General features: G+C 38.8%; 1 pseudogene; it reads right to left on the bottom strand.

Moving 5' to 3' along the window:
* Nucleotides 1-230: 230 nt before the first annotated feature.
* The window catches only part of LOC143266792 (killer cell immunoglobulin-like receptor 3DL1), a 40,855-nt pseudogene continuing 30,579 nt past the window's right edge, over nucleotides 231-10,506 (bottom strand).

Raw genomic sequence — 10,506 nt, 5'->3', positions numbered from 1 at the left:
GAGCTTTCTTTAAGAGCTCATGGGATGAAGAAGATCTTTCATCTCAGCGTAACATTTCCTGACTTCCATGTACACACTGGGATCTGTGGAAAAGTCTTTGGGAATCTGGGAATTGGGAGTGGTCAATTTTTGTTTGAAGATCATCTGATCAAATTCTAAGTATTCCACATCCTACACTTCTTGTCTTTCAGGATCCTAGGAATAGGTAAATTTCAAGTGATGTTGTGTGCACACATTCTTGCAGAGAATGAAAGAATATTAAACTGTATGGAAGAGGGCAGACTCAGGAGGACCTACCTGTCTGTTCAGTGTTGTTCTCATGTCAGAGTCCTGGTCCATGATGGCTGCATTGTTAGGACACAGAAGTAATCAAACACACATAATAAAGGACTTCTGCACTCTCATTTTAAATCCAAAGTGCTAGTGAGATGTATGGAAAAAACCAAGTTTGCTCACCTGAGGCATATTAGAATCAGATTTTCTGCTGCTCTATATTCACAGTCACATCCCACACATGGTGTACCCTAATAATTCTTTCTTTAGCATATTCTCTCTCCCCCTTACTCTCTTTTGTAAAACCTTCTCTTCAATATTAGCTATGGATGTGAAGATGCAGAAGACTCATTGAAGAATTAGTCAGTGGTCTGAGAGCTGAGGGGAAGAGCAAGGACTCTATTTCTCTCTAGAAATCCCTGCCTCAGTTTCCCTGTCTTTGCCCAAGTATCATTTGTAAATGAAGAAAACACACCTGTATTTCTCCAGTCTTGGTTCCTCATGTTACTCAGTTGACACTCACTGGCTTTTTCCTGAGATTTGCTCTTTTTGGCCAAGTAACAAGAGTAAAGGAGGATGATGAGGAAGAGAAGGATCATGGTCACTGACAGGCCAATCAGAATATGCATGTTCCTGTGAATATCTGGAAGAAGACATGAACCTAATAAGAGGCAAATCTTAATGTCCACATTTTGACAAATTGCATAATATTTATTGATTGATGGATAATTGATACAATGCTGCTTTAGGACAAGAGTCTTGATGGAGAACCCACCAATAATGTTCTGCTTAATGGAAAGAATATTAAACTGACTCCTAATGACTTATCATTACACCCATATATTAATTCCTTTCTCAATTCTCATCAAGGTAGTTTATATTTGTGATAGATACTGATTAATACAGATACCACAACTTCATAATCAGAGCTGAGCCAAAACAGGAATCCCAGATTTTTTGTTCCCTAAGTTTCCACAATGGAGAAGATGTATCATTTACTCACTAGTTTTGGAGTCTGGTTCTGTGCATGAAGTGCAGTTTCTTGTTGAGTTAACTAGAGAAGGGGACAAGAGAGGGAGAGAGTTCATCAGAGGCTGTCTGCCTTCCCCTTAAGGAAAGTTTTTTTAAATTTGGACAGTAACCAGCACCCACTCTGTCTCTTACAGGATTCCTACTATGTAGTTTTCTTTGTGGATTTTCTCCTTGGATTTCAAATTGTGATGAGACAATAGGGAATGTATGTGAGGAAGAGATCAGGAGGACTGTACCATCTCTGATCTGCCCAAATTGATGCCAATCGTATCTCTAATGAGTCTGTCCTGACTTTTTTTTATTCTCCCTGAATACATACACATCCCAGTGTGACTGGCCAAGCAGCATAAGCACTGTTTGGGAGGCCCCTTGTATATTATTTCATAATTTGATAGCCATTCTCAAATTCCATGTCTTTTTTAAAAAAAGTTCTTAAATGAAATACAACTATCTCACTTTCATCTCTCCATCCCCTCCCAGGTAAACTTTCTCCAAACTTTTCCACACACCCCTTAAGTTGAAAGCCTATTTTTCTTTGATTAATATTGTTACATGTGCTTAGACACACACAAATATATATGTACATATGTAAATGTGTATCTTACTGAGTCCATTGTTTATATATATATATATAAAATAACTCCCAGTAACCCTTTTCTGTAGCTGCCTAAGAACTTTCTCTCTATCATCAGTACAATGATTCTCAGATATGCCTTTAGTATTTCATTAGTCATATTTGTATGGCTTTCATACCTGTGACAGGAATGTACAATGGGTCACTTGAGGATGACCACACGTTGGAAGAGTTACGGAATGAGCCATAACATCTATAGGTCCCTGCCTGGATCACATAGCCAAGATAGAAATTGGCCTGAAATGTCTCATTGTGGCTCTTAACTACAGGCAGCCCATGTCCCTGAGGCACTCCTTCTCTGGAGAGATGGAACATATCAAACTGATGGTCAGACACACAGGACAAGGTCATGTTCTCTCCTGACATCACCACAGGGTCTATAAGGGCTGACAGAGAAGGTTTCTTGTATAAACCTGGAAGAAAGGAGGCAGAGACATTTAGAGGGGCTGTTCTTTACCAGTGTTTATTTCCTCCTCATTTCTCTCTCCTCCTTCCTGGTCTCTGATCTCTGTCTGTCTGTCTGTCTGTCTGTCTCTGTCCCGCCTATATCTCTCCTTTTTTCTACTTCATGATTTTCCCCTCTCCCTCTTACCTCCTATATTGTTTTATTGAGGCTCTGAATTCAATCCTGTAATCATACATTGTACCCCACTTTTTGCTTTTTGCCAGTGTCTGCCTCTATATGAATTGGTTCATACCATCTGTGTTTTTAAGTTTGTTTTCATTAACATGTTAACTTTATATAGCTATTGAATGCCTTATGAAATTTTCTTGTATATGTAATGTATTAGTGTATTTATTTTCAATAAAAACTTGAAATTAAAATATAATTAAAAATTTTCTGGCCTCTTTTTCTTTAAGTGATGTCTCATATATATTTATATATGTAATGTGGATCATATTTATGCTGTTATTCACTCTTGTCCACAAACTTCCACTGATTCCATTATGTTATATTTTGTCCTTTCAGTTTTTCCAAATGTTTTGTCAATCAATTCTTTTAATTAGAGGCACAGGTTATTTTGTTTTAATTAGAGTGCAGTGTAATGGATTTCCTTAAGTCATCCTCAGAGAGTTCTTCCTGGTTCCCTCACTTGTACCACCTTTGCTGGTCCTTTCCCCCCATTTACTCTTCCATGGCATGTGTATTCCACCTCTTTCCCCATCCCTGCTTGTAAATCTCCTCCCTCCTCATGGTTAGTTTCTGATTTCATAACCTATAACTCCTTCATCCTATGTATGCCGATAATCCAGAATCTGACTTCATTCTATGTTTTTCATATTCTATCTGGTCTCTTTTTGCAATCCATTTTAATTAGTCTCTCTTTTCAAAGCACAGGATGTTCTATGAAATGTGTTTGTTTCCCTTGGTCAGGGGACAAGATGATCTTCCTTCTTTTGTTTCTCTTAGCATGTGTACTGTTCAAGTGTGATCTACCATCTGCCTCCCTAGTTTTGTCTGGAAACTTAAAGCATTTGCCATTATTTCTTCACCTCTACTTTCAAGTCTTCCATTCAAGCTTAAGACTTTTATAGGTTTTCTCTTCCCATGCCATGCTTATTATTTCCTCAGCCCTTTCCATCTTTGAATCTTTCTCTCAGGCCCTGTCTGAGTTACTGTGTGCATATATTTCCATGTCTCTGTTTTACAAGTGTCTGCTTATCCCAGCAGGCACCCCATCAGATTTTTTCCTTCAGCCATCCTCAAATGTCTGAATAACTTAGAACATGAACTGACAAAAGTTTGGTGGTATGGAGAACAGACAGTGATTGGTGATCTACTCAGTTACCCAAGGTAATGCTCTTCTGGGATGAATAATGGGTCAACCACAAGAAAGGAATCATGACAGTCTAGACAGAAATTCTAAGGGTGCCATCTGTACCAAGACTTCAGGACTCATGAAGAACCAGCCCCACCCTTCACATGAACTCAGGTCAGACTTATAATATGTCTATGTATTCTTGCAGATGTCCTGTGTCTGTAGAAGGCAATCAAAATCCTGCACTTTCAAGGCCTTTGGACATTAGGAAAAGGACTTCATTGTCTTTTATTCATATCAAGCTCATCAAGCTGCCTCTTTCTCCTTACTCCCAGTTATAACTCCTTTGATTTCCCTGTAGCTGTGCCTTCCATTGTAACCAGTGGTCTGTTTTTGTATCTCTGTTTTCATTGTTCATGTCAGTAATAAACTCATCAAGGCTGCCTTTCTCTAACTTTGACACCCTCATATTACTCATGACATCCCAGGACTTGCAGTCTAGAATAATTTCTTTGCACCACAGAGAGGATGAAGGGTAGATAACACCCTCGTACCTGTGATCTTTATGTCAACAGGGTCACTGGATTCGGACCACTCATATGGTGTTTGATTGTAAGAACCATAGCATGTGTAAGTCCCAGCATGGTCAGGTGTCACAGGACCTATTGAGAAGTTGGCATGGGACCCCCCAAGATGAGATTCTGCAGAAAGCTAGATAGAGTCCTTGGTTATCTTATTTTTGTGTAGAGTCAAAATGAAGTTGTCAAACATAATCTCTGAATGACACTCCAGGTTCACCTTCTCTCCTGAATTTACCAGGAGAGTTGGCAGGGCCAAGAAGAAAGGCTTCCTGTAGATTCCTAGAAATAAAGAGATTGTGAGTATGAACCTGACACCAATCTATGAATCCCAGAAAACCTATGGTTTTCCCTCCTTCAGCTGTTTTTCCTGTCTGTGTCCCGGTGTCCTTGTCTCTGTTTATGTTAACTTTGTAAACAGACTCCTCCATCATTCTCTGAACATTTCCCACTTCTATGACTCTTGTAGCAGCACAACATTTTCCCTTGGCTTCTTGTGAGAGTGTATCTGCTGAACCTGTCTACCCTAGCCACTATTGTCCCTTTCTAAGTTCTGGGAAGGCACAAAACATGGCAAGCTTCCTGCCAGGTTCCGTAATGCGTCCTTTAGATGCTACTTTGGACTAAGTATAATCATTGGCAAGATAAGAGAGTTAATAGTAAAGGTTGGTATCAGGGAATCTCTTCTGGCCTTCTCTACAGATCAAACTTCTGTAAGGCATTCCAAATCTGACATCATGAGCATTATTTCCTCCCAAAATATTACCTTCCTGACTTTATTGACTGCTACACTTTCCTGCTGAGTTTTTATTTGCCCTTGATTGAATTCCTGTATTATTTTCCAGTCACTACCATAACAAATTATACAAACATGATTCTTAAAAAGAACACAAGTGTTTTGAAGATCAGAATTATGAAACAATCCCAAATAGCATAAATCAGTTATATGCAGGAATATGATACTGCTGAAATCACTAGGGAAGTATCCATTATTTTTGCCTTTCAGCTTCCAGAGGTCTTATGTAATCCTTAGCACTTGGACCCTCCTCCACTGTCAGAGTTAGCAATAAATTGTGTCCTTCATACTGATTTGTTTTGCCTACAACTGCATTTTTCTTATTTTGTTAAAAGTATTCTTTTTGTTCTACAGGGTCAGGATAATTCAGGACATTCTCTCGTCCTGATGTCAACTTGCTAGTCCTTGAATTCCATATTTAACCCCAATTTTCCTTGATTTGTTTAACACTTAGGAAGTGTTAGGGACAAGAAAGTGCATGTCCTTGGGTTTATGTTATGGCCATAGCAGTACCCAATTCCCTGTGTTAAATATTCTTTATAATGATGAGACTCTGCCTAATATTCCTTGGAAATTCTAAGGTTGGGTGGTTTGGGGTGAATGAAGGGACACTCAAAATATAGACTCTCACCTGAAATTATGATCTTCAGAGGGTCATTGTGTGATGACAGTTCATTAGTGTATTGATGACTGTTACAATAGCATCTGTATGTTCCAGAATATTCTGGAGTCATAGGACCCAAGACATAGTTCTTTTGGAATATTTCTTCATGTAACTGAGGTACAGCAGCCCCAAATTCTTTGTACAGCTTGAATGTCAAAGACTCATTATGAGTGTCACAGATAAGAGTCACATTTTGTCCCTGAGCAACAACATGGCTTGGTAAGGCAGACAGTGAAGGCTTGTCATGACTTCCTGCAGAAAGATGGACAGAGTAAAAAATGTAGTGATGCCCATTCATCCTCAAGAACTGAGCCTCAAATTTTCATGGCTTTGGGGTCCTACATATAACATTTTTTCTGAATTGAAACACCCCTGTTTCAATATGAGAGGCTGAGATGTTCAGGGGATAAACAAATATTGTATGGACTGGAAAGTAGAAACTTGCAATATTCACCAGTGGCCCTTCCCAGCTCTATAGAAAGAGTAAACTACTGGGCCAGCTGAGCTCTCCTTGTTAATATCTAAGACCTGCTGAGTTGTATTCAAATTGTGCAGAGATCTACAGGGTTTTGGTTTTCATGATAATTACACATAGTGAGGTGTGCTTTAAGTAAAGCTTTGAGTCATCCCTTGCTTCTGAAAATAACCCTGTTACTCATACTACTATTAGTACTCTTGGTAAATCCACAGATTCACATATTTGGAATCTGGTGCAATTATTGTTTGCTCTGTCATAGGTTTCCTTTATGGGGTGAGCAGACTTGTATGTATCACATCTTTCCAAGGAAACTACCCAATACAATAAGATAATTTTCCTGTAGTGAGTGCTCCCCCAACTAAAACATTTCATATGGTATATCTTTCTATTATTCTAAGATACGTTACCTAAGATTTTTGCTTAAGTATTAAATAACAAAGTAGATTTGGTCATAGAAAATGTAATCTCAAAAGAAATCATATCAGATGGTTAGAGGAAAAGATTCATTTGTGATATGACAGATAGGAGTTGTGGCCACTAATATGGCAGAAAAGGAATGCCCTTGATTTACCATCACTAATCTAGATATGTCACAATACTCAGATTAGAATTACATTGTGATTTTTCTAGACCTAAGTGATGAGGATGAGCCAGCCCATAGGACCACAGAATTGAGAAAATCCACAAAAATAGGAGGGAAGAGTCCTTGGAAGTACAGTGTCCCTAAGGCATTCTTGCATAGAGTTTCATTCACAGAGGTTATACTGGCTCATTTTTCTACACTAAGAGTGGTAAGTTAGAGGCAGATATATATTTTTTTCCACCTTTTCAAAGCTCCTGGCATGATAAAAATTGAAAATATAGTATTGTTCTGCTACTTGGATCACTTGGTGATGAAAAGGATTTGGACTCATGATTGACAGCCCATGCATCTTGGTCCATGTTCTGTATCCACATGGTGGATGTTCCTGAGGAAAGAGACAATAGCAAAACACTACAGTGAAGACAGTATGGACTCCAGACAGTGATGGCATCTTGCAACACTGCCCTGGTAGAGGTGATTGTGGACCCAGTGAGAAACTGTCCCTGATTGTGGAGTGTGGTCAGTGATCTTACTGAACCAGCAGCCCAAGTAGCAACAACATCTGATCTCAAAACAAAGGATGCAAGCTAGTCAAACAGCAGACATTGACACCAAGGTCATCTGGTACAAGATTGCAACCAATTTGCTCAACTTCGTTCTCAGGTTAGACTATATAGCAAAGGTCTATTTCCAACCAAAGAACTTCTGCATGTGGCAGAGGAGGTGCTTCTCTTCAATACGCAGGTGTGTTTGTGTCAGAACTTAAATATGAATCAGAGACGTCAAACATTAACAGAGAACAATGGTAAGGTTCTGGTAGTGAGCACAGAGGAAACAAAGACCTATGGAGCCCATAATAAATAATTCACAGTAGTGTTTTATCTTTAATGAAATGACAGAATTATAAGAAACCATGACTAAAGATTTGGAGCTATGAAGCACAAATGAGGGAAAAAATGTTGCAGTTTTTTTTCTGGAACTGGGTTGCCTCACTCAATATAATATTTTATAGTTTCATTTATTTTTCTCAGATCTTCATGGTCACTGTTACTTACCACTGACTACTATTCTAAGTGAACATGTAATATATTTTTGTTATCCATTCAACTGCTGAAAAACATTAAGTTGTTTCCTTCTCCTAGCTGTTGAGAATAGAGCAGCAAAGAACAAAACTGAAAAAGCATCCATGCCTTAGTCTGTCAGGTTATTTGGATATATGCCAATGGGTAGAAATGATGCAAAGATAGTTTTCATGTATGAAAGTCTCAAGAAATTAAACTTAAAAAGAAAAGTATTTTATAAAACAATAGCCATGTTCTAACTATGTAGAAGAGAAACTGTTAGAATATTTTATAATATTTGGAAATGAATCATTGAACAACATAAAATTTGGTAACATCCCTTTTAGGTAAACAATACAACTACTGAATAGGAAAATGTGTGGGCTAGCCTGATGTCTAAGTAGGAAAGGTTCTTGCTACCATGCCTGACTCTCTGGAATCCATCGCTGGGACTCATGTGGTGAGAGGAGATAGATAACTGATTCAAGAAGGTTGTTCTTTGACCTCCACACTTGTGCAAAACTCCATGTATGTACAATAGCACACACACACACACACACACACACACACACACACACACTCACACATGAAAACACATTCATGTAGGTGCACATGGGAGTGTCTCAAGTAAATGCAAAATTTAAAAAAGTTAATAGTGTTTCAATAATACACTTGATTCAATAGGAGAATGAGTGAGCTTACATCAGACATTATGCAACCTGATGGATAAATATAGAAACTGAATTAAAACATAATGAAGAAGAATGACAGGATTTTTTGATACTACCCAAATGCCAAATTATCAGTAATAAAAATCAAGAATGTGTAAAGAAATAGAGAGGTTTCCTTGGATGTGGAGGGGAGGGGATGGAACTAGGATGAGTTTAGGCAGGAGATGAATATAACTAATATACATTGTGTTCTCAAAAAATAATAAAATGTTAAAAGAAGAAATAACAGCACTAATAAAAATAAACAGAAAAAAATGTAGAGAAGAAAGTATAGAGCATTCTTGAATATGGAGTAAAACTTACATGGTCAGGAACAAAAAAGATCAAGTGACACAAAAGAAATTCAACCCAAATAATAACGACCAGAGAGCATATAATTATAATAAGAGATCCTGAAATCAGAATGATAAAAGAAGCAAAGAACACACGTGGGACTTCCAATACAGCTCATGGCAAAGACCTACAAGCCTCAAGAGGTTCAGGATGATATATTCAATAAGGTAAGTTGAAAAAACAAAGAGACACTGCCTATAAATGTCAGCAACACTGATCTTCAGAAATGGGGAAAATTAATTTCTTAGAAAAATAGTAGCAGACAGAGTTCATCACAATAAGCACAGGAAATGCTATGAAGTTAAGCTGAAAGAAATGGCTGCTAATGAGTTACCTGAAAACATATTCATGTAGAAAAAGCAAAAGTAGCTCAGTAAATGCAAGCCAATATAAGAGTTTGCAATAGTGTGCTGGTGGTATACAAATTCTATCTGTAGCACAGATGTTTGAAGAAAAATAATAACTTCAGTGGTTTGTCAAGTGACACACATATTCAAAAAGTCATAAATTATAACATCAAAATCTCGAAATATGTGGGGGTGGTCATGTGATAGTGTAGCAATAGGGAAGATTATTTTTTATTTGAAAATATTGATTATCCTCCCGGTGTTATAGACCACTCTTTTAATCATAGCACTTGGGTGTCTGAGGCAGGGCAATATCTGAATTCATGGGCAGCCTGTTGTACAAAGTAACTTCTAGGACAGCAGTGCTCCACAGCAAAACCCTGGCTCAAGGAGCCTCCATGGGACTGGACTAGGCCCTCTGCATAAGCAAGACAGTTTTGCAGCTTGATATGCTTAAGGAGCCCCCTGGCAGTAGGATCAGGATCCATCCCTGGTGCATGAGCTGGCTTTTTGGAGCTTACTACCTATGCTGGGACACCTTGCACAGCTTTGATGCAGGGGGAGGGGCTTGGACCCGACTCAACTGAATGTACCAGGCTCTGCTGACTCCCCATGGGATGCCTTACCTTGTCAGAGGAGGGAATGAGGGGTGGGTTTTCCAGGGGAGAGACTGGGGAACAGGAGGAAGGATGAGAGGGGGAATCTGTGGTTGGTATGTAAAATGAATAAAAAATTATTAATAATAAATAAAGAAAGACCACAAAAATTTATCTGGTCAAAGTTGATGCCTAACTCAGCCAGGGGCAGTTTCTGAGAGTTTCTGGGAGAGAACTGAGAGGCAGGTTTCTAAGGTCTTACCTTTGAAGTTCAGGAAACTCACCAAGGAGTCACTCACAAGATCCACCAGCCAACATTCTGTGATGCTTTTTCTCCTGTCAGAATGAAACTTATCTATTGGGAAGGGTAGTATCGAAATGTTATAAGACTCACCTGCTTGTACCAAGGTCCTCAGGATTAGGAAGAAGCCTGGAAAGAAAAACTCATGATGGATCATCTATCCCTTTCCAATAGCCTGGTGATCTGACCTACCTTTCCTTGTTGGGCCTCTGTACAGTAGATTCAGGGACCATTTAGTTAAGATAAACTCATGCACCAAAATCCACCATGGATGCCAGTGTTTCTGCTGTGGGTCGATCCAGCCTCCAAGGACAGTATTTCCCAGGACACACCCCCCCA

Source organism: Peromyscus maniculatus, chromosome 1 (genome assembly GCF_049852395.1).
Source record: "Peromyscus maniculatus bairdii isolate BWxNUB_F1_BW_parent chromosome 1, HU_Pman_BW_mat_3.1, whole genome shotgun sequence".
In the NCBI taxonomy this organism is placed as follows: domain Eukaryota; kingdom Metazoa; phylum Chordata; class Mammalia; order Rodentia; family Cricetidae; genus Peromyscus; species Peromyscus maniculatus.
Note: the sequence above shows the minus strand (reverse complement) of the source record. Positions and strands in the feature narration are given on the sequence as shown.